Source organism: Triticum urartu, chromosome 2, assembly GCF_003073215.2.
Source record: "Triticum urartu cultivar G1812 chromosome 2, Tu2.1, whole genome shotgun sequence".
NCBI lineage: Eukaryota > Viridiplantae > Streptophyta > Magnoliopsida > Poales > Poaceae > Triticum > Triticum urartu.
Window position 1 is genome coordinate 30,838,790 of NC_053023.1, and position 26,656 is coordinate 30,865,445.

The following is a 26,656-nucleotide window of genomic DNA, read 5'->3' on the forward strand; positions in this document are numbered from 1 at the left end:
TATTGCTATAGAACTCTCGTTTAAGATTTTTTGCAGGAAAACTTCTCTCTAAATGGGAAGGCCCCTACGTCATCGAGGAGGTCTATCGTTCCGGTGCCATAAAAATCAACAACTTCGAGGGCACAAATCCGAAGGTGGTAAATGGTCAAAGAATTAAACATTATATCTCAGGTAATCCCATAAATGTTGAAACCAATATTATTGAAACCATAACCCCGGAGGAATACATAAGGGACACTTTCTGGAACGTTTCAGACTCCGAAAAGGAATAGGTATGTGGTACGGTAAGTAAACCGACTCCAAAACAATTTTTAAGGCAATATTTCTTCGTTTTGGAATATTTAGAAAAATAGAAAAATAAGTAGCAGTCCGCGAAGGACACGAGGGCCCCACGAGGGTGGTGGGCGCGCCCCCTACCTCGTGAGCGCCTCGTGTGCCCTCCGGACTTCATTTTCTTGCACGATATGTATTTTGGTCAGTAAAAATTCATTATATAACCTCCCGAAGGTTTTGACTTCCGTATCACAGAAATTTCCTCTGTTTTTGTTTTCGAGCTGTTGCCGCTGCAGATTAGAGCAAGATGTCTTCTCAAGAGTCAATCAGGGAGAGTCGGGTATCTAATCCGGCACCGGAACCAAGGGCAAACAGCGACGCTGACCACTTTGGGCCAGTAACGGAGGAAGAGATGGAGGCTGACTTAATGAGAGTAGATGCCATGGAGGATCAAGAAGTTACCTCTCGCCTCCGAGCTGGGTTCACGATGGGGCAACTACAGAGCTCAGCTATTCCAAACTCGGTTATCCCTTCTAATGTTAGATTTCTTTCTTATGAAAATATGAAGAGAAGTGTCACTTGTTCTCCCGCAGCGATGCAACACCCTTGGGTGCAAGGAGCTTTAGCTGTCACAGGAAAGCTTCATAAGGAAATAATGGATCTCAAACAGCAAGTCAATAAGCTCGAGGAGGAGAACCGCATCCTGAGGGGAATCATCGCCAAGAATATTACACCGACAACAAAAAAGGAGACTTAACCAGATGGGTATGGGCACCCCCCTTGGCAACTGCCAAGCTTGGGGGAGGTGCCCAGGTATCGTATCACAATCACAACTCCTATTTTACTGGTTTTCTTAGTTCGATCCTATTAGTAGTATCTTGATCTAGTAGAATAAAGTTTGTGGCATTATCTAGTTTTGAGTTTTGCTTTATGATCTCTCTATGTAATCGAGTCCGTGAGTTATATATAATAAAGATTAGTGTTGAGTCAAGGGCTTGATTATTTTTCCATGATCTTGGTGAATAAAAGAAAAGAGAAAAAGAATAAAAAGAAACAAAAGGGTTCATATTGATCTTATTGAGAGTAATGACTTCACATAGAAAGAGTATGATGATTAAAAGTTGTTGGGAATTGGCAGACATAGCTTTGGTCATTGTTGCAATTAATAGGAAGTCATAAGGAAAGAGAGGTTTTCACATATAGATATATTATCATTGACATCTTTTATGATTGGGAGCACTTATTAAAATATGACATGCTAAAGAGTTGATGTTGGACAAGGAAGACAACGTAATGAGTTATGTCTTTCTTATATCTGAGATAAAGTATGTTGTCATGCTTCCCCTAACTTATTGATCTTGCCTTTCCCCCTCATGCTAGCCAAATTCTCAGCACCAAGTAGAAATACTACTTGTGCTTCCAAATATCCCTAAACCAGTTTTGCCATTAGAGTCCACCATATCTACCTATGGATTGAGTAAGATCCTTCAAGTAAGTTCTCATCGGTGCAAAGCAATAAAAATTGCTCTAAATATCCTTGTTCAAGAATTCATCCGATTAACCAGTTAACTTGCCGATTAATCCCTACTCATAGGGTCACCGAGTAGCCGATAAACCAAAAAATCATCCGATTAATTGATTAAATGGCCGATTAACTTGCCGATTAGCCGATTAATCCCCTACTCACTAGCCAACCGAGAAGCTACCAGTTAATGATTTCCTCAACAATGCTAAATATGTACGATTGATTGGTGTGGGAGAAATAAGCTTTATACGATCTTGTGATGTGGAAGTAATAAAAGCGACGGACTGCATAATAAAGGTTCATATCACAAGGGGCAATATAAAGTGACGTTCTTTCGCATTGAGATTTTATATATCCAACCATAAAAGCGCATGGCAACCTCTGCTTCCCTCTACGAAGGGCATATCCTTTATTATTATCTCCTACCTTATGCAAGAGTCATGGTGATCTTCACCTTTCCTTTTTCATTTTATCCTTTGGCAAGCTCAGCATGTTGGAAAGAACATGATATATATATATATATCTAATTGGATGTAGGGGAGCATGAACTATTATTGTTGACATTACCCTTGAGGTAAAAGGTTGTGGGGCAAAACTATAAGCCCCTATCTTTCTCTGTGTCCGATTAAAGCTCCGTAACCACAAGTATTGCGTGAGTGTCATCAATTATGGGAGACTAAATGATAGTTGAGTATGTGGACTTGCTTTTTAGCTCTGACATAGACTCTTTCCGATGTTATGATAAATTGCAATTGCTTCAATGACTGAGATTATAGTTTGTTGGAGCCCAATAAGGTTTATGATTTATACTTTTTGCATTGTGAATAGATCATCACTTGAACATAAGTAATCATATGAGAAAATCTATATATGTTGCTGTTATAAGAATAATCATGATGCCTTCATGTCCATATTTTATTTTTATCGATGCCTCTACCTCTAAACATGAGGACATATTTATTGTTATCGGCTTTTCGCTTGAGGACAAGCGAGGTCTAAGCTTGGGGGAGTTGATACGTCCATTTTGCATCATGCTTTTATATCGATATTTATTGCATTATGGACTGTTATTTCACTTTATGTCATAATACGTATGGCTAATCTCTCTTATTTTACAAGGTCTACATAAAGAGGGAGAATGCCGATAGCTGGAATTCTGGTCTGGAAAAGGAGCAAATATTAGAGACCTATTCTGCGCAACTCCAAAAGTCCTGAAACTCCATGGAACGTCTTAAAAGAAATAAAGAAAAATCCACGCCAAAGATGAAGGCCAGGGGGCCCACACCCTGCTCACGAGGGTGGGGGGCGCACCCCCCTAGGGCGTGCCCCCCAATCTCGTGGGCCCCCTGGTGGCTCTCCAATGCCCATCTTCTCCTATATGAGGTCTTTCGATGAGACAAAAATAGGAAGGAACTTTTCGGGACGAGACTCCGCCGCCACGGGGCGGAACCTTGGCGGATCCAATCTAGAGCTCCAGCAGAGCTGTTCTGCCGGGGATACTTCCGTCCCAGAGGGGGAAATCATCACCATCGTCATCACCAACGCTCCTCTCATCGGGAGAGGGCAATCTCCATCAACATCTTCACCAGCACCATCTCATCTTCAAACCCTAGTTCATCTCTTGCATCCAATTCTTGTCTCAAAGTCCAGGATTGGTGCTAGTAGGTTGCTAGTAGTGTTGATTACTCCTTGTAGTTGATGCTAGTTGGTTTAATCGGTGGAAGATCATATGTTCAGATCCTATATGCATATTATTACCCCTCTGATTATGAACATGAATATGCTTTGTGAGTAATTACGTTCGTTCCTAAGGACAAGGGAGAAGTCTTGCTATGAGTAGTCATGTGAATTTGGTATTCGTTTGATATTTTGATAAGATGTATGTTGTCTAGCCTCTAGTGGTTTTATGTGAACGTCGACTACATAACACTTCACCATTATTTGGGCCTAGAGGAAGGCATTGGGAAGTAATAAGTAGATGATGGGTTGCTTCGTAAGGGGCTGATTCGGATCCATATGTTTCATGCTATGGTTAGGTTTACCTTAATACTTTTGTTGTAGTTGCGGATGCTTGCAATAGAGGTTAATCATAAGTGGGATGCTTGTTCAAGTAAGAACAGCACCCAAGCACCAGTCCACCCACATATCAAATTATCAAAGTATCGAACGCGAATCATATGAACGTGATGAAAACTAGCTTGACGATATTCCCATGTGTCCTCGGGAGCGCTTTTCCTATTATAAGAGTTTGTTCCGGCTTGTCCTTTGCTACAAAAGGATTGGGCCACCTTGCTGCACTTTATTTACTTTTGTTACTTATTGCTCGTTACAATTTATCCTATCACAAAACTATCTGTTACCACTTATTTCAGTACTTGCAGAGAATACCTTGCTGAAAACCGCTTAACATTTCCTTCTGCTCGTCGTTGGGTTCGACACTCTTACTTATCGAAAGGACTACGATAGATCCCCTATACTTGTGGGTCATCAGTATGGATTTGCAAATATGTCCTTCAGCAGTCGCATCCAATTGTGACTTTTATGTTTATCTTGTATCGGGAAAAGAGTGTGCCGGACTATGTCTGGGGATCCGGCCGGTCATACTTGTTGGGGAACGTAGTAATTTCAAAAAAAATCATACGCACACGCAAGATCATGGTGATGCATAGCAACGAGAGAGGAGAGTGTTGTCTACGTACCCTCGTAGACCGAAAGCGGAAGCGTTAGCACAACGCGGTTGATGTAGTCGTACGTCTTCACGGCCCGACCGATCAAGCACCGAAACTACGGCACCTCCGAGTTCTAGCACACGTTCAGCTCGATGATGATCCCCGGACTCCGATCCAGCAGAATGTCGGGGAAGAGTTCTGTCAGCACGACGGTGTGGTGACGATCTTGATGTTCTACCGTCGCAGGGCTTCACCTAAGCACCGCTACAATATTATCGAGGATTATGGTGGAAGGGGGCACCGCACACGGCTAAGAGATTAATGATCAATTGTTGTGTCTTTGGGGTGCCCCCTGCACCCGTATATAAAGGAGAAAGGGAGGAGGAGGCCGGCCCTAGGAGGGGGCGTGCCAAGTGTGGAGTCCTGCTAGGACTCCCTAGTCCTAGTAGGATTCCACCTCCCATATGGATAGGAAAAGAGGAAGGGAAAAGGAGAAGGAAGGAAGGGGGCGCCCCCCTTCCCTAGTCCAATTCGGACCAGACCAAGGGGAGGGGTGCGGCCACCCTTGAGGCCCTTTTTGTTCTTTCCCGTATGGCCCAATAGGGCCCAAAACGTATTCCCGTAACTCTCCGGTACTCCGAAAAATACTCGAATCACTCGGAACCTTTCCGATGTCCGAATATAGTCGTCCAATATATGGATCTTTACGTCTCGACCATTTCGAGACTCCTCGTCATGTCCCCGATCTCATCCGGGACTCCGAACTCCTTCGGTACATTAAAACTCATAAACTCATACTATAACTGTCATCGAAACCTTAAGCGTGCGGACACTACGGGTTCGAGAACAATGTAGACATGACCAAGACACGTCTCTGGTCAATAACCAATAGCGGAACCTGGATGCTCATATTGGCTCCCACATATTCTACGAAGATCTTTATAGGTCAGACCGCATAACAACATACGTTGTTCCCTTTGTCATCGGTATGTTACTTGACCGAGATTCGATTGTCGGTATCTCAATACCTAGTTCAATCTCGTTACTGGCAATTATCTTTACTCGTTCCGTAATACATCATCCTGCAACTAACTCATTAGTTGCAATGCTTGCAAGGCTTAAGTGATGTGCATTACCGAGAGGGCCCAGAGATACCTCTTCGACAATCGGAGTGACAAATCCTAATCTCAAAATACGCCAACCCAACAAGTACCTTTGGAGACACCTGTAGAGCACCTTTATAATCACCCAGTTACGTTGTGACGTTTGGTAGCAGACAAAGTGTTCCTCCGGTAAACGGGAGTTGCATAATCTCATAGTCATAGGAACATGTATAAGTCATGAAGAAAGCAATAGCAACAAACTAAACGATCAAGTGCTAAGCTAACGGAATGGGTCAAGTCAATCACATCATTCACCTAATGATGTTATCACGTTAATCAAATGACAACTCATGTCTATGGCTAGGAAACTTAACCATCTTTGATTCAACGAGCTAGTCAAGTAGAGGCATACTAGTGACATACTGTTTGTCTATGTATTCACACATGTATTATGTTTCTGGTTAATACAATTCTAGCATGAATAATAAACATTTATCATGATATAAGGAAATGAATAATAACTTTATTATTGCCTCTAGGGCATATTTCCTTCAGTCTCCCACTTGCACTAGAGTCAATAATCTAGTTCACATCGCCATGTGATTTAACATCAATAGTTCACATCACCATGTGATTAACACCCATATTTCACATCGTCATGTGACCAACACCCAAAGGGTTTACTAGAGTCAATAATCTAGTTCACATCGCTATGTGATTAATACCCAAAGAGTACTAAGGTGTGATCATGTTTTGCTTGTGAGGGAAGTTTAGTCAACGGGTCTGCCACATTCAGATCCGTACGTATTTTGCAAATTTCTATGTCAACAATGCTCTGCACGAAGCTACTCTAGCTAATTGCTCCCACTTTCAATATGTATCCAGATTGAGATTTAGAGTCATCTGGATCAGTGTCAAAACTTGCATCGACGTAACCCTTTACGACGAACCTTTTGTCACCTCCATAATCGAGAAACATATCCTTATTCCACTAAGGGTAATTTTGACCAATGTCCAGTGATCTACTCCTAGATCACTATTGTACTCCCTTGCCAAACTCAGGGAAGGGTATACAATAGGTCTGGTACACAGCATGGCATACTTTATAGAACCTATGGCTGAGGCGGAATGACTTTCATTCTCTCTCTATCTTCTGCCATGGTCGGGTTTTGAGTCTTACTCAACTTCACACCTTGTAACACAGGCAAGAACTCTTTCTTTGACTGTTCCATTTTGAACTACTTCAAAATCTTGTCAAGGTATGTACTCATTGAAAACTTATCAAGCGTCTTGATCTATCTCTATAGATCTTGATGCTCAATATGTAAGAAACTTCATCGAGGTCTTTCTTTGAAAAAAGTCCTTTCAAACATTCCTTTATGCTTTGCAGAATAATTCTACATCATCTCCGATCAACAATATGTCATACATATACTTATCAGAAACGCTGTAGTGCTCCCACTCACTTTCTTATAAATACAGGCTTCACCGCAAGTCTGCATAAAACTATATGCTTTGATCAACTTACCAAAGTGTATATTCCAACTCCGAGATGCTTGCACCAGTCCATAGATGGATCGCTGGAGCTTGCATATTTTGTTAGTACCTTTAGGATTGACAAAACTTTCTGGTTGCATCATATACAACTCTTCTTTAATAAATCCTATTAAGGAATGCAGTTTTGTTTATCCATTTGCCAGATTTCATAAAATGCGGCAATTGCTAACATGATTCGGACAGACTTAAGCATAGATACGAGTGAGAAATTCTCATCGTGGTCAACACTTTGAACTTGTCGAAAACCTTTTTGCGACAATTCTAGCTTTGTAGATAGTAACACTACTATTAGCGTCCGTCTTCCTCTTGAAGATCCATTTAATCTTAATGGCTCGCCGATCAATGGGCAAGTCAATCAAAGTCCATACTTTGTTCTCATACATGGATCTCATCTCAGATTTCATGGCCTCAAGCCATTTTGCGGAATATGGACTCATCATCGCTTCCTAATAGTTCGTAGGCTCGTCATGGTCAAGTAACATGACCTCCAGAACAGGATTACCGTACCACTCTGGTGCGGATCTCACTCTGGTTTACCTACGAGGTTCGGTAGTAACTTGATTTGAAGTTACATGATCATCATCATTAGCTTCCTCACTAATTGGTGTAGTAGTCACAGGAACAGATTTCTGTGATGAACTACTTTCCAATAAGGGAGCAGGTACAGTTACCTCATCAAGTTCTACTTTCCTCCCACTCACTTCTTTCGAGAGAAACTCCTTCTCTAGAAAGGATCCATTCTCAGCAAGGAATATCTTGCCTTCGGATCTGTGATAGAAGGTGTACCCAACATCTTCTTTTGGGTATCCTATGAAGATGCACTTCTCCGATTTGGGTTTGAGCTCATCAGGTTGAAACTTTTTCACATAAGAATTGCAACCTAAAACTTTAAGAAACGACAACTTAGGTTTCTTGCCAAACCATAGTTCATGCGGTGTCGTCTCAACGGATCAAGATGGTGCCCTGTTTAATGTGAATGTAGCTGTCTCTAATGCATAACCCCAAAACGATAGTGGTAAATCGGTAAGAGACATCATAGATCGCACCATATCTAATAAAGAACGGTTACGATGTTCGGACACACCATTACACTGTGGTGTTCCAGGTGGCGTGAGTAGTGAAACTATTTCACATTGTTTTAACTGAAGCCCAAACTCGTAACTCAAATATTTTACTTCTGCGATCATATCGTAGAAACTTCTATTTTTGTTACGATGATTCTCCACTTCACTCTGAAATTCTTTGAACTTTTCAACTGTTTCAGACTTGTGTTTCATCAAGTAGATATACCCATATCTGCTCAAATCATCTGTGAAGGTCAGAAAATAACGATACTTGCCGTGAGCCTTAACACTCATCGGACCGCATACATCAGTATGTATTATTTCCAATAAGTTAGTTGCTCGCTCCATTGTTCCGGAGAATGGAGTCATAGTCATCTTGCCCATGAGGCATGGTTCGCAAGCATCAAGTGATTCATAATCAAGTGATTCCAAAAGTCCATCAGCATGGAGTTTCTTCATGCGCTTTACACCAATATGACCTAAACGGCAGTGCCACAAATAAGTTGCACTATCATTGTTAATTTTGCATCTTTTGGTTTCAATATTATGAATATGTGTATCACTACGATCGAGATCCAACGAACCATTTTCATTGGGTGTGTAACCATATAAGGTTTTATTCATGTAAACAGAACAACAATTTATTCTCTTACTTAAATGAATAACTGTATTGCAATAAACATGATCAAATCATATTCATGCTCAATGCAAACACCAAATAACACTTATTTAGGTTCAACACTAATCCCGAAAGTATAGGGAGTGTGCGAGATGATCATATCAATCTTTGAACCACTTCCAACACACATCGTCACTTCACCCTTAACTAGTCTCTGTTCATTCTGCAACTCCCGTTTCGAGTTACTACTCTTAGCAACTGAACCAGTATTAAATACCGGGGGGTTGCTACGAACACTAGTAAAATACACATCAATAATCCGTATATCAAATATACCTTTGTTCACTTTGCCATCCTTCTTATCCGCCAAATACTTGGGGCAGTTCCGCTTCCAGTGAGCAGTCCCTTTACAGTAGAAGCACTTAGTCTCAGTCTTAGGACCAGACTTGGGCTTCTTCACTTGAGCAGCAACTTGCTTGCCGTTCTTCTTGAAGTTCCCCTTCTTCCCTTTGCCCTTTTCTTGAAACTAGTGGTCTTGTCTACCATCAACACTTGATATTTTTCTTGATTTCTACCTTCGTTGATTTCAGCATTACGAAGAGCTTGGGAATCGTTTCCGTTATCCCTTGCATATCATAGTTCATCACGAAGTTCTACTAACTTGGTGATGGTGACTAGAGAATTCTGTCAATCACTATCTTATCTGGAAGATTAACTCCCACTTGATTCAAGCGATTGTAGTACCCAGACAATCTGAGCACATGCTCACTGCTTGAGCTATTCTCCTCCATCTTTTAGCTATAGAACTTGTTGGAGACTTCATATCTCTCAACTCGGGTATTTGCTTGAAATATTAACTTCAACTCCTGGAACATCTCATATGGTCCATGACATTCAAAACGTCTTTGAAGTCCCGATTCGCCGTTAAGCATGGTGCACTAAACTATCAAGTAGTCATCATATTGAGCTAGCCAAACGTTCATAACGTCTGCATCTACTCATGCAATAGGTCTGTCACCTAGCGGTGCATCAAAGACATAATTCTTCTATGCAGCAATGAGGATAATCCTCAGATCACGGATCCAATCCGCATCATTGCTACTAACATTTTTCAACATAATTTTTCTCTAGGAACACAATAAACTAGGAGCAACATCGCGAGCTATTGATCTACAACATAGATATGCTAATACTACCAGGACTAAGTTCATGATAAATTAAAGTTCAATTAATCATATTACTTAAGAACTCCCACTTAGATAGACATCCCTCTAATCCTCTAAGTGATCACGTGATCCAAATCAACTAAACCATGTCCGATCATCACGTGAGATGGAGTAGTTTCAATGGTGAACATCACTATGTTGATCATATCTACTATATGATTCACGCTCGACCTTTCGGTCTCCGTGTTCCGAGGCCATATCTATTATATGCTAGGCTCGTCAAGTTTAACCTGACTATTCCGCGTGTGCAACTATTTTGCACCCGTTGTATTTGAACGTAGAGCCTATCACACCCAATCATCACGTGGTGTCTCAGCACGAAGAACTTTCGCAACGATGCATACTCAGGGAGAACACTTATACTTTGATAATTTAGTGAGGGATCATCTTATAATGCTACCGTCAATCAAAGCAAGATAAGATGCATAAAAGATAAACATCACATGCAATCAATATAAGTGATATGATATGACCATCATCATCTTGTACTTGTGATCTCCATCTCCGAAGTACCGTCATGATCACCATCGTCACCGGCGTGACACCTTGATCTCCATCGTAGCATCGTTGTCGTCTCGCCAATCTTATGCTTCCATGACTATCGCTACCGCTTAGTGATAAAGTAAAGCATTACAGCATGATTGCATTGCATACAATAAAGCGACAACCGTATGGCTCCTGCTAGTTGCCGATAACTCGGTTACAAAACATGATCATCTCATACAATAAAATTTAGCATCATGTCTTGACCATATCACATCACAACATGCCCTGCAAAAACAAGTTAGATGTCCTCTACTTTGTTCTTGCAAGTTTTACGTGGCTGATATGGGCTTAGCAAGAACCGTTCTTACCTACGCATCAAAACCACAACGATAGTTTGTCAAGTTGGTGTTGTTTTAACCTTTGCAAGGACCGGGCGTAGCCACACTTGGTTCAACTAAAGATGGAGAAACTGACACCCGCCAGCCACCTGTGTGCAAAGCACGTCGGTAGAACCAGTCTCGTGTAAGCGTACGCGTAATGTCGGTCCGGGCCGCTTCATCCAACAATACCGCCGAACCAAATTGTGACATGCTGGTAAGCAGTATGACTTATATCGCCCACAACTCACTTGTGTTCTACTCATGCATATTACATCAACGCATAAAACCTAGGCTTGGATGCCACTGTTGGGGAACGTAGTAATTTCAAAAAAATTCCTACGCACACGCAAGATCATGGTGATGCATAGCAACGAGAGAGGAGAGTGTTGTCTACGTACCCTCGTAGACCGAAAGCGGAAGCGTTAGCACAACGCGGTTGATGTAGTCGTACGTCTTCACGGCCCGACCGATCAAGCACCAAAACTACGGCACCTCCGAGTTCTAGCACACGTTCAGCTCGATGACGATCCCCGGACTCCGATCCAGCAGAATGTCGGGGAAGAGTTCCGTCAGCACGACGGTGTGATGACGATCTTGATGTTCTACCGTCGCAGGGCTTCGCCTAAGCACCGCTACAATATTATCGAGGATTATGGTGGAAGGGGGCACCGCACACGGCTAAGAGATCAATGATCAATTGTTGTGTCTTTGGGGTGCCCCCCTGCACCCGTATATAAAGGAGCAAGGGAGGAGGAGGCCGGCCCTTGGAGGGAGCGTGCCAAGTGTGGAGTCCTACTAGGACTCCCTAGTCCTAGTAGGATTCCACCTCCCATATGGAATAGGAAAAGAGGAAGGGAAAAGGAGAAGGAAGGAAGGGGGTGCCCCCCTTCCCTACTCCAATTCGGACCAGACCAAGGGGAGGGGTGCGGCCACCCTTGAGGCCCTTTTCCTTCTTTCCCGTATGGCCCAATAAGGCCCAATACGTATTCCCGTAACTCTCCGGTACTCCAAAAAATACCTGAATCACTCAGAACCTTTCCGATGTCCGAATATAGTCGTCCAATATATCGATCTTTACGTCTCGGCCATTTCGAGACTCCTCGTCATGTCCCTGATCTCATCCGGGACTCCGAACTCCTTCGGTACATCAAAACTCATAAACTCATACTATAACAGTCATCAAAACCTTAAGCGTGCGGACACTACGGGTTCGAGAACAATGTAGACATGACCGAGACACGTCTCCGGTCAATAACCAATAGCGGAACCTAGATGCTCATATTGGCTCCCACATATTCTACGAAGATCTTTATCGATCAGACCGCATAACAACATACGTTGTTCCCTTTGTCATTGTTGGAAATATGCCCTAGAGGCAATAATAAATTGGTTATTATTATATTTCCTAGTTCATGATAATCGTTTATTGTCCATGCTAGAATTGTATTGATAGGAAACTTAGATACATGTGTGGATACATAAACAACACCATGTCCCTAGTAAGCCTCTAGTTGACTATCTCGTTGATCAATAGATGGTTACGGTTTCCTGACCATGGACATTGAATGTCATTGATAACGGGATCACATCATTAGAAGAATGATGTGATGGACAAGACCCAATCCTAAGCCTAGCACAAAGATCATGTAGTTCGTATGCTAAAGCTTTTCTAATGTCAAGTATCATTTCCTTAGACCATGAGATTGTGCAACTCCCGGATACCGTAGGAGTGCTTTGGGTGTGCCAAACGTCACAACGTAACTGGGTGGTTATAAAGGTACACTACAGGTATCTCCGAAAGTGTCTGTTGGGTTGGCGCGAATCGAGACTGGGATTTGCCACTCCGTGTAAACGGAGAGGTATCTCTGGGCCCACTCGGTAGGACATCATCATAATGTGCACAATGAGATCAAGGAGTTGATCACGGGATGATGTTTTACGGAACGAGTAAAGAGACTTGCTGGTAACGAGATTGAACAAGGTATCGGGATACCGACGATCGAATCTCGGGCAAGTATCGTACCGATAGACAAAGGGAATTGTATACGTGATTGATTAAGTCCTTGACATCGTGGTTCGTCCGATGAGATCATCGTGGAGCATGTGGGAGCCAACATGGGTATCCAGATCCCGCTGTTGGTTATTGACCGGAGAACGTCTCGGTCATGTCTGCATGGTTCCCGAACCCGTAGGGTCTACACACTTAAGGTTCGATGACGCTAGGGTTATAAAGGAAGTTTGTATGTGGTTACCGAATGTTGTTCGGAGTCCCGGATGAGATCCCGGACGTCACGAGGAGTTCCGGAATGGTCCGGAGGTAAAGATTTATATATAGGAAGTCATGTTTTGGTCACCGGAAAAGTTTTGGGTTTTATTGGTAACGTACCGGGACCACCGGGAGGGTCCCGGGGGTCCACCAAGTGGGGCCACAAGCCCCGGAGGGATGCATGGGCCAAGTGTGGGAGGGGACCAGCCCTAGGTGGGCTGGTGCGCCCCCCCCCCCACCAAGGCCCAAGGCGCAAGGAAGAGGGAAAGGGGGCAAACCCTAGGGCAGATGGGCCCTAAGGCCCATACCTGGTGCGCCTCCCTCTCCCCTCCCCTTGGCCGCCCCACCAGATGGGATCTGGGCTGGCCGCCGCCCCTAGGGTGGAACCCTAGGTGGGGCGCAGCCCCCTCCCTCTCCCCTATATATAGTTGAGGTCTTTGGGGCTGCCAACATATGAGTTCTTGACCTCTCCCTGGCGCAGCCCTACCTCTCTTTCTCCTCATATCTCGCGGTGCTTGGCGAAGCCCTGCTGGATCACCACGCTCCTCCACCACCACCACGCCGTTGTGCTGCTGCTGGATGGAGTCTTCCTCAACCTCTCCCTCTCTCCTTGCTGGATCAAGGCATGGGAGACGTCACTGGGCTGTACGTGTGTTGAACACGGAGGTGCCGCCCGTTCGGCACTAGGATCATCGGTGATTTGGATCACGACGAGTACGACTCCATCAACCCCGTTCTCTTGAACGCTTCCGCTTAGCGATCTACAAGGGTATGTAGATGCACTCTCCTTCCCTCGTTGCTGGTTTCTCCATAGATGGATCTTGGTGACACATAGGAAAATTTTGAATTTCTGCTACGTTCCCCAAGAGTGGCATCATGAGCTAGGTCTATGCGTAGTTACTATGCACGAGTAGAACACAAAGTAGTTGTGGGCGTTGATTTTGTTCAATATGCTTACCGTTACTAGTCCAATCTTGATTCGGCGGCATTGTGGGATGAAGCGGCCCGGACCGACCTTACACGTACTCTTACATGAGACTGGTTCCACCGACTGACATGCACTAGTTGCATAAGGTGGCTAGCGGGTGTCTGTCTCTCCCACTTTAGTCGGATCGGATTCGATGAAAAGGGTCCTTATGAAGGGTAAATAGCAATTGGCATATCACATTGTGGTTTTTGCGTAGGTAAGAAACGTTCTTGCTAGAAACCCATACCAGCCACGTAGAACATGCAAACAACAATTAGAGGACGTCTAACTTGTTTTGCAGGGTATGCTATGTGATGTGATATGGCCAAGAAGAATGTGATGAATGATATGTGATGTATGAGATTGATCATGTTCTTGTAATAGGAATCACGACTTGCATGTCGATGAGTATGACAACCGGCAGGAGCCATAGGAGTTGTCTTTATTTATTATATGACCTGCGTGTCATTGAACAACGCCATGTAATTACTTTACTTTATTGCTAACCGTTAGCTGTAGTAGTAGAAGTAATAGTTGGCGAGACAACTCCATGAAGACACGATGATGGAGATCATGATGATGGAGATCATGGTGTCATGCCGGTGACGATGATGATCATGGAGCCCCGAAGATGGAGATCAAAAGGAGCAAAGTGATGATGGCCATATCATGTCACTATTTGATTGCATGTGATTTTATCATGTTTATACATCTTATTTGCTTAGAACGACGGTAGTAAATACGATGATCCCTCATTAAAATTTCAAGAAAGTGTTCCCCCTAACTGTGCACCGTTGTGGAAGTTCGTCGTTTCGAAGCACCACGTGATGATCGGGTGTGATAGATTCTTACGTTCGAATACAACGGGTGTTGACGAGCCTAGCATGTACAGACATGGCCTCGGAACACATGCAAAACACTTAGGTTGACTTGACGAGCCTAGCATGTACAGACATGGCCTCGGAACACAAGAGACCGAAAGGTCGAGCATGAGTCATATGGTAGATACGATCAACATGAAGATGTTCACCGATGTTGACTGGTCCGTCTCACGTGATGATCGGACACGGCCTAGTTGACTCGGATCATGTAATCACTTAGATGACTAGAGGGATGTCTATCTGAGTTGGAGTTCATGAACTTAATTATCCTGAACATAGTCAAAAGGATTTTGCAAATTATGTCGTAGCTCGCGCTTTAGTTCTACTGTTTAGATATGTTCCTAGAGAAAAATTAGTTGAAAGTTGATAGTAGCAATTATGCAGACAGTAAAAGGCTTATGTCCTTAATGCACCGCTCAGTGTGCTGAAGCTCGAACGTCGTCTGTGGATGTTGCGAACATCTGACATACACATTTTGATAACTACGTGATAGTTCAGTTGAACGGTTTAGAGTTGAGGCACCGAAGACGTTTTAAAACATCGTGAAACATATGAGATGTTTCGAGGGCTGAAATTGGGATTTCAGGCTCGTGCCCACATCAAGAGGTATAAGACCTCCGACGATTTTCTTAGCCTGCAAACTAAGGGAGAAAAGCTCAATTGTTGAGCTTGTGCCCAGATTGTCTGAGTACAACAATCATTTGAATCGAGTGGGAGTTGATCTTCCAGATGAGATAGTGATGTTTCTCCGAAGTCATTACCACCAAGCTGCTAGAGCTTCGTGTGAACTATAATATATCAGGGACATATATGATGATCCTTGAGATATTCGCGATGTTTGACACCACAAAAGTAGAAATCAAGAAGGAGCATCAATTGTTGATGGTTGGTGAAACCACTAGTTTCAAGAAGGGCAAGGGCAAGAAAGGGATACTTCATGAAACGACAAGTCAGTTGCTGCTCAAGTGAAGAAACCCAAAGTTGAACCCAAGCCCGAGACTAAGTGCTTCTGTAATAAAGGGGAACAGCCACTGGAGCAGAATTACCCTAGATACTTGGTAGATGAGAAGACTGTCGATAGAAGTATATTGGATATACATTATGTTAATGTGTATGTTACTAGTACTCCTAGTAGCACCAGGGTATTAGATACCGGTTCGGTTGCTAGGTGTTAGTAACTCGAAATAAAAGCTACGGAATAAACGGAGACTAGCTAAAGGTGAGCTGACGATATGTGTTGGAAGTGTTTCCAAGGTTGATATGATCAAGCATCGCACGCTCCCTCTACCATCGAGATTGGTATTAAAACCTAAATAATTGTTATTTGGTGTTTGCGTTGAGCATAGACATGATTGGATTATGTCTATCGCGATACGGTTATTCATTTAAGGAGAATATTGGTTACTCTGTTTATTTGAATAATACCTTCAATGGTCTTACGCCTAAAATGAATGGTTTATTGAATCTCGATCGTAGTGATACACATGTTCATGCCAAAAGATATAGGATAGTAATGATAGTACCACCTACTTGTGGCACTGCCACTTAAGTCATATCGGTATAAAACGCATGAAGAAGCTCCATGTTGATGGATCTTTGGACTCACTCATTTTTGAAAGGATTGAGACATGCGAACCATGTTTGTTGGCAGATATGCATGAAGAAACTCTATACAAATGGATCATTTGGACTCACTTGATTTTGAATCACTTGAGACATGCAAATCATACCACATGGGCAAGATGACTGAAAGCCTCATTTTCAGTAAAATGGAACAAGAAAGCAACTTGTTGGAAGTAATACATCTTGATGTGCGCAGTCCAATGAGTGCTGAGGCGTGTAGTGGATATCGTTATGTTCTTACTTCACAGATGATTTGAGTAGATGTTGAGTATATTTACTTGATGAATCACGAGTCTGAATTATTGAAAGGTTCAAGTAATTTCAGGGTGAAGTTGAAAGATCGTCGTGACAAGAGGATAAAATATCTATGATATGATCATAGAGATGAATATCTGAATTACGAGTTTGGCACAGAATTAAGACATTGTGGAAATTGTTTCACAACTAATACAGCCTGGAACACCATAGTGTGATGGTGTGTCCGAACATCATAACTGCACCCTATTGGATATGATGCATACCATGATGTCTCTTATCGAATTACCACGATAGTTTATGGGTTAGGCATTAGAGACAAACACATTCACTTTAAATAGGGCACCACGTAATTCCGATGAGATGACACCGAATGAACTATGGTTTAGAGAAACCTAAGCTGTCATTTCTTAAAAGTTTGGGGCTGCGACGCTTATGTGGAAAAGTTTCAGGCTGATAAGCTCGAACCCTAAGCGGATAAATGCATCTTCATAGGACACCCAAGACAGTTGGGTATACCTCCTGTCTCAGATTCGAAAGCAATAAGGGATTGTTTCTAGAATCGGGTCCTTTCTCGAGGAAAAGTTTCTTTCGAAAGAATTGAGTGGGAGGATGGTGGAGACTTGATGAGGTTATTGAACCGTCTCTTCAACTAGTGTGTGGCAGGGCACAGGAAGTTGTTCCTGTGGCACCTACACCAATTGAAGTGGAAGCTTATGATAGTGATCATGAAACTTCAGATCAAGTCACTACCAAACCTCGTAGGATGACAAGGATGCGTACTACTTCAGAGTGGTACGTAATCCTATCTTGGAAGTCATGTTGCTAGACAACAATGAACCTACGAGCTATGGAGAAGCGATGGTGGGCCTGGATTCCAAAATGGTTCGAGGCCATATAATCCGAGAGAGGATCCATATATGAAAACAAAGTGTAGACTTTGGAAGAACTACTCGATGGTCGTAAGGCTGTTGAGTACAGATGGATTTTTAAAAGGAAGACGGACAATGATGGCAAGTATCACCATTAAGAAAGCTCGACTTGTCGTTAAGATGTTTTCCGACAAGTTCAAGGAGTTGACTACGATGAGACTTTCTCACTCGTAGCGATGCTAAGAGTCTGTTGGAATTATATTAGCAATTACTGCATTATTTGTGAAATCTTGCAGATAGGATGCCAAAAACCATTGTTTCCTCGACGATTTTTGAGGAAAGGTTGTATGTGATACAACCGGAAGGTTTTGTCAATCCTGAAAGATGCTAACAAGTATGCCAAGCTCCAGCAATCCTTCTAAGGACTAGAGTAAGCATCTCGGAGTTGGAACGTATGCTTTGATAAGATGATCAAAGTTTTGGGTGTATACAAAGTTTATGAGAAACTTGTATTTCCAAAGAAGTGAGTGGGAGCACTATAGAATTTCTGATAAATATATGTTGTTGACATATTGTTGATCAGAAATGACGTAGAATTTTTGGAAAGCATATAGGGTTATTTGGAAAGTGTTTTTCAATGGAAAGCCTGGATTAAGCTACTTGAACATTGAGCATCAAGATCTATAAGGATAGATCAAAATTCTTAATGGTACTTTCAAATGAGCACATACCTTGACATGATCTTGAAGGTGTTCAAGATGGATCAGTCAAAGAAGGAGTTCTTGCCTGAGTTGTAAGGTGTGAAGTTAAGACTTAAAGCTCGACCACGGCAGAAGAAAGAGGAAGGATGAAGGTCGTCCCCTATGCTTTTATCATAGGCTCTCTACAGTATGCTATGCTGTGTACCGCACCTGAAGTGTGCCTTGCCATGAGTCAGTCAAGGGGTACAAGAGTGATCCAAGAATGGATCACAGGACAGCGGTCAAAGTTATCCTTAGTAACTAGTGGACTAAGGAATTTTCTCGATTATGGAGGTGGTAAAAGAGTTCGTCGTAAAGGGTTACGCTGATGCAAACTTTGACACTAATCCAGATTATTCTGAGTAGTAAACTGGATTCGTATAGTAGAACAGTTATTTGGAATAGCTCCAAATAGAACGTGGTAGCTGCATCTAGGAGATGACATAGAGATTTGTAAAGCACACACGGATCTAAAAGGTTCAGATCCGTTGACTATAACATCTCTCACAAGCATAACATGATCAAACCCAGAACTCATCGAGTGTTAATCACATGGTAATGTGAACTAGATTATTGACTCTAGTAGACTCTTTGGGTGTTAGTCACATGGGGATGTGACCTTGAGTGTTAATCACATATCGATGTGAACTGGATTATTAACTCTAGTGCAAGTGGGAGACTGTTGGAAATATGCCCTAGAGGCAATAATAAATTGGTTATTATTATATTTCCTTGTTCATGATAATCATTTATTGTCCATGCTAGAATTGTATTGATAGGAAACTCAGATACATGTGTGGATACATAAACAACACCATGTCCCTAGTAAGCCTCTAGTTGACTATCTCGTTGATCAATAGATGGTTACGGTTTCCTGACCATGGACATTGAATGTCATTGATAACGGGATCACATCATTAGAAGAATGATGTGATGGACAAGACCCAATCCTAAGCCTAGCACAAAGATCATGTAGTTCGTATGCCAAAGCTTTTCTAATGTCAAGTATCATTTCCTTAGACCATGAGATTGTGCAACTCCCGGATACCGTAGGAGTGCTTTGGGTGTGCCAAAACGTCACAACGTAACTGGGTGGTTATAAAGGTACACTACAGGTATCTCCGAAAGTGTCTGTTGGGTTGGCGCGAATCGAGACTGGGATTTGCCACTACGTGTAAACGGAGAGGTATCTCTGGGCCCACTCGGTAGGACATCATCATAATGTGCATAATGAGATCAAGGAGTTGATCACGGGATGATGTTTTACGGAACGAGTAAAGAGACTTGCTGGTAACGAGATTGAACAAGGTATCGGGATACCGACGATCGAATCTCGGGCAAGTATCGTACCGATAGACAAAGGGAATTGTATACGTGATTGATTAAGTCCTTGACATCGTGGTTCGTCCGATGAGATCATCGTGGAGCATGTGGGAGCCAACATGGGTATCCAGATCCCGCTGTTGGTTATTGACCGGAGAACGTCTCGGTCATGTCTGCATGGTTCCCGAACCCGTAGGGTCTACACACTTAAGGTTCGATGACGCTAGGGTTATAAAGGAGTTTGTATGTGGTTACCGAATGTTGTTCGGAGTCCCGGATGAGATCCCGGAGTCACGAGGAGTTCCGGAATGGTCCGGAGGTAAAGATTTATATATGGGAAGTCCTGTTTTGGTCACCGGAAAAGTTTCGGGTTTTATCGGTAACGTACCGGGACCACCGGGAGGGTCCCGGGGGTCCACCAAGTGGGGCCACAAGCCCCGGAGGGATGCATGGGCCAAGTGTGGGAGGGGACCAGCCCCAGGTGGGCTGGTGCGCCCCCCCACCAAGGCCCAAGGCGCAAGGGAGAGGGAAGGGGGCAAACCCTAGGGCAGATGGGCCCTAAGGCCCTACTGGTGCGCCCCCTCTCCCCCCTTGGCCGCCCCCAGATGGGATCTAGGGCTGGCCGCCACCCCTAGGGTGGAACCCTAGGTGGGGGCGCAGCCCCTCCCTCTCCCCTATATATAGCTTGAGGTTTTGGGGCTGCCAACACATGAGTCTTGACCTCTCCCTGGCGCAGCCCTACCTCTCTTTCTCCTCATATCTCGCGGTGCTTGGCGAAGCCCTGCTGGATCACCACGCTCCTCCACCACCACCACGCTGTTGTGCTGCTGCTGGATGGAGTCTTCCTCAACCTCTCCCTCTCTCCTTGCTGGATCAAGGCATGGGAGACGTCACCGGGCTGTACGTGTGTTGAACACGGAGGTGCCGCCCGTTCGGCACTAGGATCATCGGTGATTTGGATCACGACGAGTACGACTCCATCAACCCTGTTCTCTTGAACGCTTCCGCTTAGCGATCTACAAGGGTATGTAGATGCACTCTCCTTCCCTCGTTGCTGGTTTCTCCATATATGGATCTTTTTGACACGTAGGAAAATTTTGAATTTCTGCTACGTTCCCCAACAGCCATCGGTATGTTACTTGTCCAAGATTCGATCGTCGGTATCTCAATACCTAGTTCAATCTCATTACCGGCAAGTCTCGTTACTCGTTCTATAATACATCATCCTGCAACTAACTCATTGGTTGCAATGCTTGCAAGGCTTAAGTGATGTGCATTACCGAGAGGGCCCAGATATACCTCTCCAACAATCGGAGTGACAAATCCTAATCTCGAAATACGCCAACCCAACAAGTACCTTTGGAGACACCTGTAGAGCACCTTTATAATCACCCAGTTACATTGTGACGTTTGGTAGCACACAAAGTGTTCCTCCGGTAAACGGGAGTTGCATAATCTCATAGTCATAGGAACATGTATAAGTCATGAAGAAAGCAATAGCAACAAATTAAACGATCAAGTGCTAAGCTAACGGAATGGGTCAAGTCAATCACATCATTCTCCTAATGATGTGATCATGTTAATCAAATGACAACTCATGTCTATGGCTAGGAAACTTAACCATCTTTGATTCAACGAGCTAGTCAAGTAGAGGCATACTAGTGACATACTGTTTGTCTATGTATTCACACATGTATTATGTTTCCGGTTAATACAATTCTAGCATGAATAATAAACATTTATCATGATATAAGGAAATAAATAATAACTTCATTATTGCCTCTAGGGCATATTTCCTTCAATACTCCCCACAGCCGGGACCCAGATCCTGCCGTAAAGACAGGGGCTGATACGGGGGTGACGCCGGATTATCCTTCAGCCGAGGATTCAGATGATGTATCCGTCACCAACTCGGAAGTGGAGTGCGCCATGAATCATCGGCGCCAAAGGGCCATTTTACGAGACCCCAGCTTCTCAGAAGAGGCATTTAATGCCTTCAACTCGGCTGATGCATATATCCGAGCTGCTCGAGATGGGCTTAACAGAGCCACGAATCAACATTTAAAAGATGTGCAAGTAAGTTTAATTTGTCCAAATATGATAACCATATGCCAGTAGCCCCTGAAACTTGAAGTTGTTGGTACAAATGATTTAAGGATCGTTGTATAACCAGGTTCTTACGGAGAAGAACGACCTGCTAGCCCAAGAGCTAGAAAAGTGTCGGACACAGCTAACTGTTGTTACCACCAAACTGGAAAAGTTCAAGAAGGCGTCCTCTGGTAATATTTCCCTCCATCGAGAAACAATAATTATATACCAGCTGTGTTAATACTGTTGCTTATCTCCTAACAGGATCGTCAGATCAACTGGAGAAGAAATTGAAAGCTGCTCAAGCGGGTGAGAAAGAGGCGAAAAGACTACATGCCGCAGGCGAGCGTGTTCTGACCCGAGTCAGAGATGAGAAAAACAAGCTGCAGGATGCCCAGACCCAGCTGGGCGAAGAACTGAAAGATGTACGGGCCTAGCTGGCTGATTCCGTGAAGGAAAATAAGAGGCTGCGAGGCGGCATATTCAGTATGTGGTCGAACTAACCTTCGAATAATTCGGAGATAAAAGGTACTGACAGAGTTATGTCTGCAGGTATACTGACCGGTCGTCCCGAAGAGGAGATGTCTGGAATCTCAGGTGATCTGCTACAAGAGCTGTCGCACATGCACGAGCAGGCTCGGCAGGCGATGCGAAGTGTTGCCAAGGCCTTGTGGACATCCGCCTCCCCTCCAGGAAAGATGGAGGAGCTCATAGAGCTATTCAAGGGAGCGCGGCGGCGCTTTCGATTGTGGAAGATATCGGCATGCCGGGAAGGTGCACGAGAAGCCTAGGCCATGGTGAAAACACGGTACACCAAGCTTGATCCGAATCGTATGGCTCGGGTTGGACCTCTAGGGTTAGATGGGAAAGAAGTTCCCGTTAATTTGGTATATGACCAAGTAAAAGTAGCCACCAAGTATTCCCAGTAGGATTGTAAGTTAGACAGCCTGCTGGACGGTATAGAGGAGGAAACTTTTTAGTCCAAGTGACTATGCTTCTAGCCGAATTGTAAAACGATTGTCATGGGAGACCTTTTCGCTTCGACCTCTGGACCCGAAGGTTCAGAGTGCTTCCATACACCTGAGCGGTAAAATAGACCGGGGTATGCGTGGAAACCAGGCGTAGGGGTCATAGTTGCTTGAACAGACGAGTTGTATCCGGCTAGTAATGTTATATTACATTATGATTGTAAGAAACATCTTCCAGAGAGAATAGTTCCATTGAGGGTTCCTTTCCCTGGGTGTGCATGCGTAAAAATGCATGTCCGAACTGTGATTGGAACAATCGTAGTATAAGTAACATCTGGGGGTTCACAATGGGGTGAATGCAAAAACTTCTTTAATCCACCGACCGAATATTCCTTTAAGAATGCTAGCTTTCGGCTTCACCCAGTCTGAGGTACACATCTGGATGACCTGGTAGTAACAATCGCAGAGGTGCTCCCTTTATGACTAGCCGAACTAACGGGAACGTAGGGCATAAGCACAGGAGCCAGGCAACCCAGCTTGGCCAAAACTTAAGTCATATTGATGCATATAATGGTGAAGAAAAGGTATATATGGGGAAAATGCGCATATGTGATGAGCTTGATGCCCGAAAAATAACATTAACAAGCTTATGTCAAAGAAGCCCCCAGGTATAATGGACGTACATATTTGAGTATGTGTATGTCACAGGTGCACGGTTGAGCCGCGCGAAAAGCTTGTAAGGCTAAAAAAAGGAAAAATCGAAAAGAGAGGAAAAAGCAATGGGAACAATAGGGAGAAGGAGACGAACAAAGAGTTCGGTGCTAGGCATATAATCTTTAGAGTCTGGCCGCGTTCCAAGGGTTCGGCTCTAGGCGATTGTCTGACGCATCACGCAGGCGGTACGCTCCTCCAGTGAGAACTTCGTTAATGATGAAGGGACCCTCTCATTTGGGCTGGAGTTTGTCTTTTTCTTCTTCGGCAAGTGTAGAACGAGTTCACCAACATTATAAGTCTTGGCCCGTACTTATCTGCTTTGATATCTGCGGGCCTGTTGTTGATAAAATGCAGAACGGGCTTTTGCAACGTCGCGCTCCTCCTCCGGGGCGTCTAGGCTGTCCTGCCGATCGAGCTCGGCCTCTCTCTCTTCGTACATGTGCACTCGAGGTGAGTCATGAATAATGTCGCAGGGTAGCACAACCTCTGCGCCGTACACCATGAAGAAAGGTGTGTATCCGGTAGTGCGATTGGGTGTGGTCCGCGGCCCTCAGAGTACGGAGTCGAGATCCTCAACCCAGTGATTGTTTGATTCCTTCAAAGACCGCACCAGCCTAGGTTTGATGCCGCTCATAATAAGATCATTGGCCTGTTTGACATGACCGTTTGTTTGCGGGTGATAGACGGAGGCGTAATCGAGCTTAATGCCCAGATTGGCGCACCAATTTTTTACCTCGTCGGCTGTGAAGTTGGAGCCGTTATCGGTGATGATGTTGTGTGGAACACCATAACGATGTACAACGCCGGATATAAAGTCTATCACTCGTCCGGCTTCGGCCATTTTAACTGGTTTGGCCTCTATCCACTTAGTGAATTTATCCACCATGACCAGCAGATATTTTTCCTTATGGCTTCCTCCTTTAAGGGGTCCGACCATATCAAGCCCCCAGACCGCAAAAGGCCAAGTGATGGGGATTGTTTGCAGAGCGGTGGGTGGCATATGGCTCTGGTTGGCGAAAAGGTGGCATCCGACGCAACGTTGGACAAGGTCATGTGCATCTGATCGGGCCATCGGCCAATAAAACCCTATACGGAAGGCCTTGCTAACAAGGGCCTGAGCTGCAGCGTGGTGCCCGCCGAGACCGCATGAATTTCAGCCAAGAGATGCCGCCCCTCTTCCTCAGAGATACATCTTTGAAGGACTTCGATAGTGCTTTTCTTGTAGAGCTCTCCGTCATGAACCTTGTAGGCCTTCGAACGCCGGACAATGCGGCGGGCCTCATTCTAATCCTCAGGGAGTTCTTTCCTATTAAGGTAGGCCAAGAAGGGTTCAGTCCGTGGGGAATGACTGGCATAATGAGATGGGCGGACAGTGTTATTTCGGTGGCTGAGCCCCCGATGATATCGGTGTGTTCAGAATCTGGGGTTGTGTTCGAATCCGGGCTGGTGTTGCCGCTCTCCCCTTGCCACACCACGGACGGCTTAAAAATCCTTTCCAGAAAGATGCGAGCAAGGATGTCCGCCGCTTGATTACTTTCTCGAGCCACGTGATGAAACTCAAGCCCCTCGAACCGAGCCGACATTTTTAGGACGGCGTTGTGATAAGCCGCCATCTTTGGATCTTTGGCATCGAAATCTCCATTTATTTGAGGTATTGCGAGGTTTGAGTCCCCGCACACTTCCAGGCGCTGTATGCCCATGGAGACGGCCATCCGAAGACCATGCAATAAGGCCTCGTATTCATCTGCGTTGTTGGAGTCTGTGTATAATATTTGGAGTATGTAATGGACTACATCTCCAGTGGGGGACGTTAAAACGACGCCTGCTCCTAATCCTGCCAGCATTTTGGAGCCATCAAAATACATGACCCAGTTGGAATATGTGTCGTGCTCTTTAGGGAGTTCGGCCTGTGTCAATTCGGCAACGAAGTCCGCCAGTACTTGGGATTTAATGGCTCGACGCGGTTTGTATGTTATGCCGAATGGAAGGAGCTCAATGGCCCATTTGGCAATCCGTCCCGTAGCATCGCGGTTGTTTATTATATCATTGAGTGGTACTTCGGAAGCCACCGTGGTCGAACACTCTTGGAAGTAGTGTCGCAGCTTCCGGGATGCCATGAAGACCGCGTATGGTATCTTTTGATAATTGGGGTACCGGCATTTGCATGGTGTGAGAACAGTGGATACGTAATATACCGGCTTCTGAAGTGGGAACTTGTGTCTGCCCTGCTCTCGCTCAATGACGAGCACGGCGCTCACCACCTGGTGTGTTGCTGATATGTATAATAGCATGGGTTCGCCGGCGTTTGGTGCGGCCAGGATTGGGTTGCTCGCTAGAAGGGCTTTTATTTCTTCCAGTCCGGCCGTTGCCGCATCCGTCCACTCGAAGTGATCAGTGCACCGGAGTAGGCGATACAGTGGCAATGCCTTTTCTCCCAATCTGGAGATAAAGCGGCTTAAAGCTGCCACGCATCCGGCGAGTTTTTGGACCTGTTTAAGGTCCGTTGGTGTAGCCAACTGTGACAAAGGTCGGATTTTGGCTGGATTTGCTTCGACTCCTCTACTGGAAACAATGAAGCCCAGCAGTATTCCAGCAGGAACGCCGAAAACACACTTTTCCGGACTGAGCTTAATGTCATATGCACAAAGGTTATCGAATGTGAGACGTAAATCGTCTATTAGTGACTCGACGTGCCTGGTTTTGATGACGATGGCATCCACATATGCTTCTACTGTCTTGCCGATCTGCTTTTCTAGGCATGTTTGAATCATGCGTTGGTAAGTGGCGCCAGCGTTTTTGAGCCCGAAAGGCATAGTGTTGAAACAGAAAGGCCAATATGGGGTAATGAATGCCGTTGCGGCTTGATCGGACTCCTACATCTTGATTTGATGGTATCTGGAGTACGCGTCGAGGAAACACAGTGAGTCGTGTCCTGCAGTTGCGTCAATAATCTGATCGACGCGAGGGAGGGGGAAGGGATCCTTAGGGCAAGCCTTGTTCAGGTCTTTGAAATCGACGCATAGGCGCCAGGATTTATCCTTCTTTGGTACCATCACC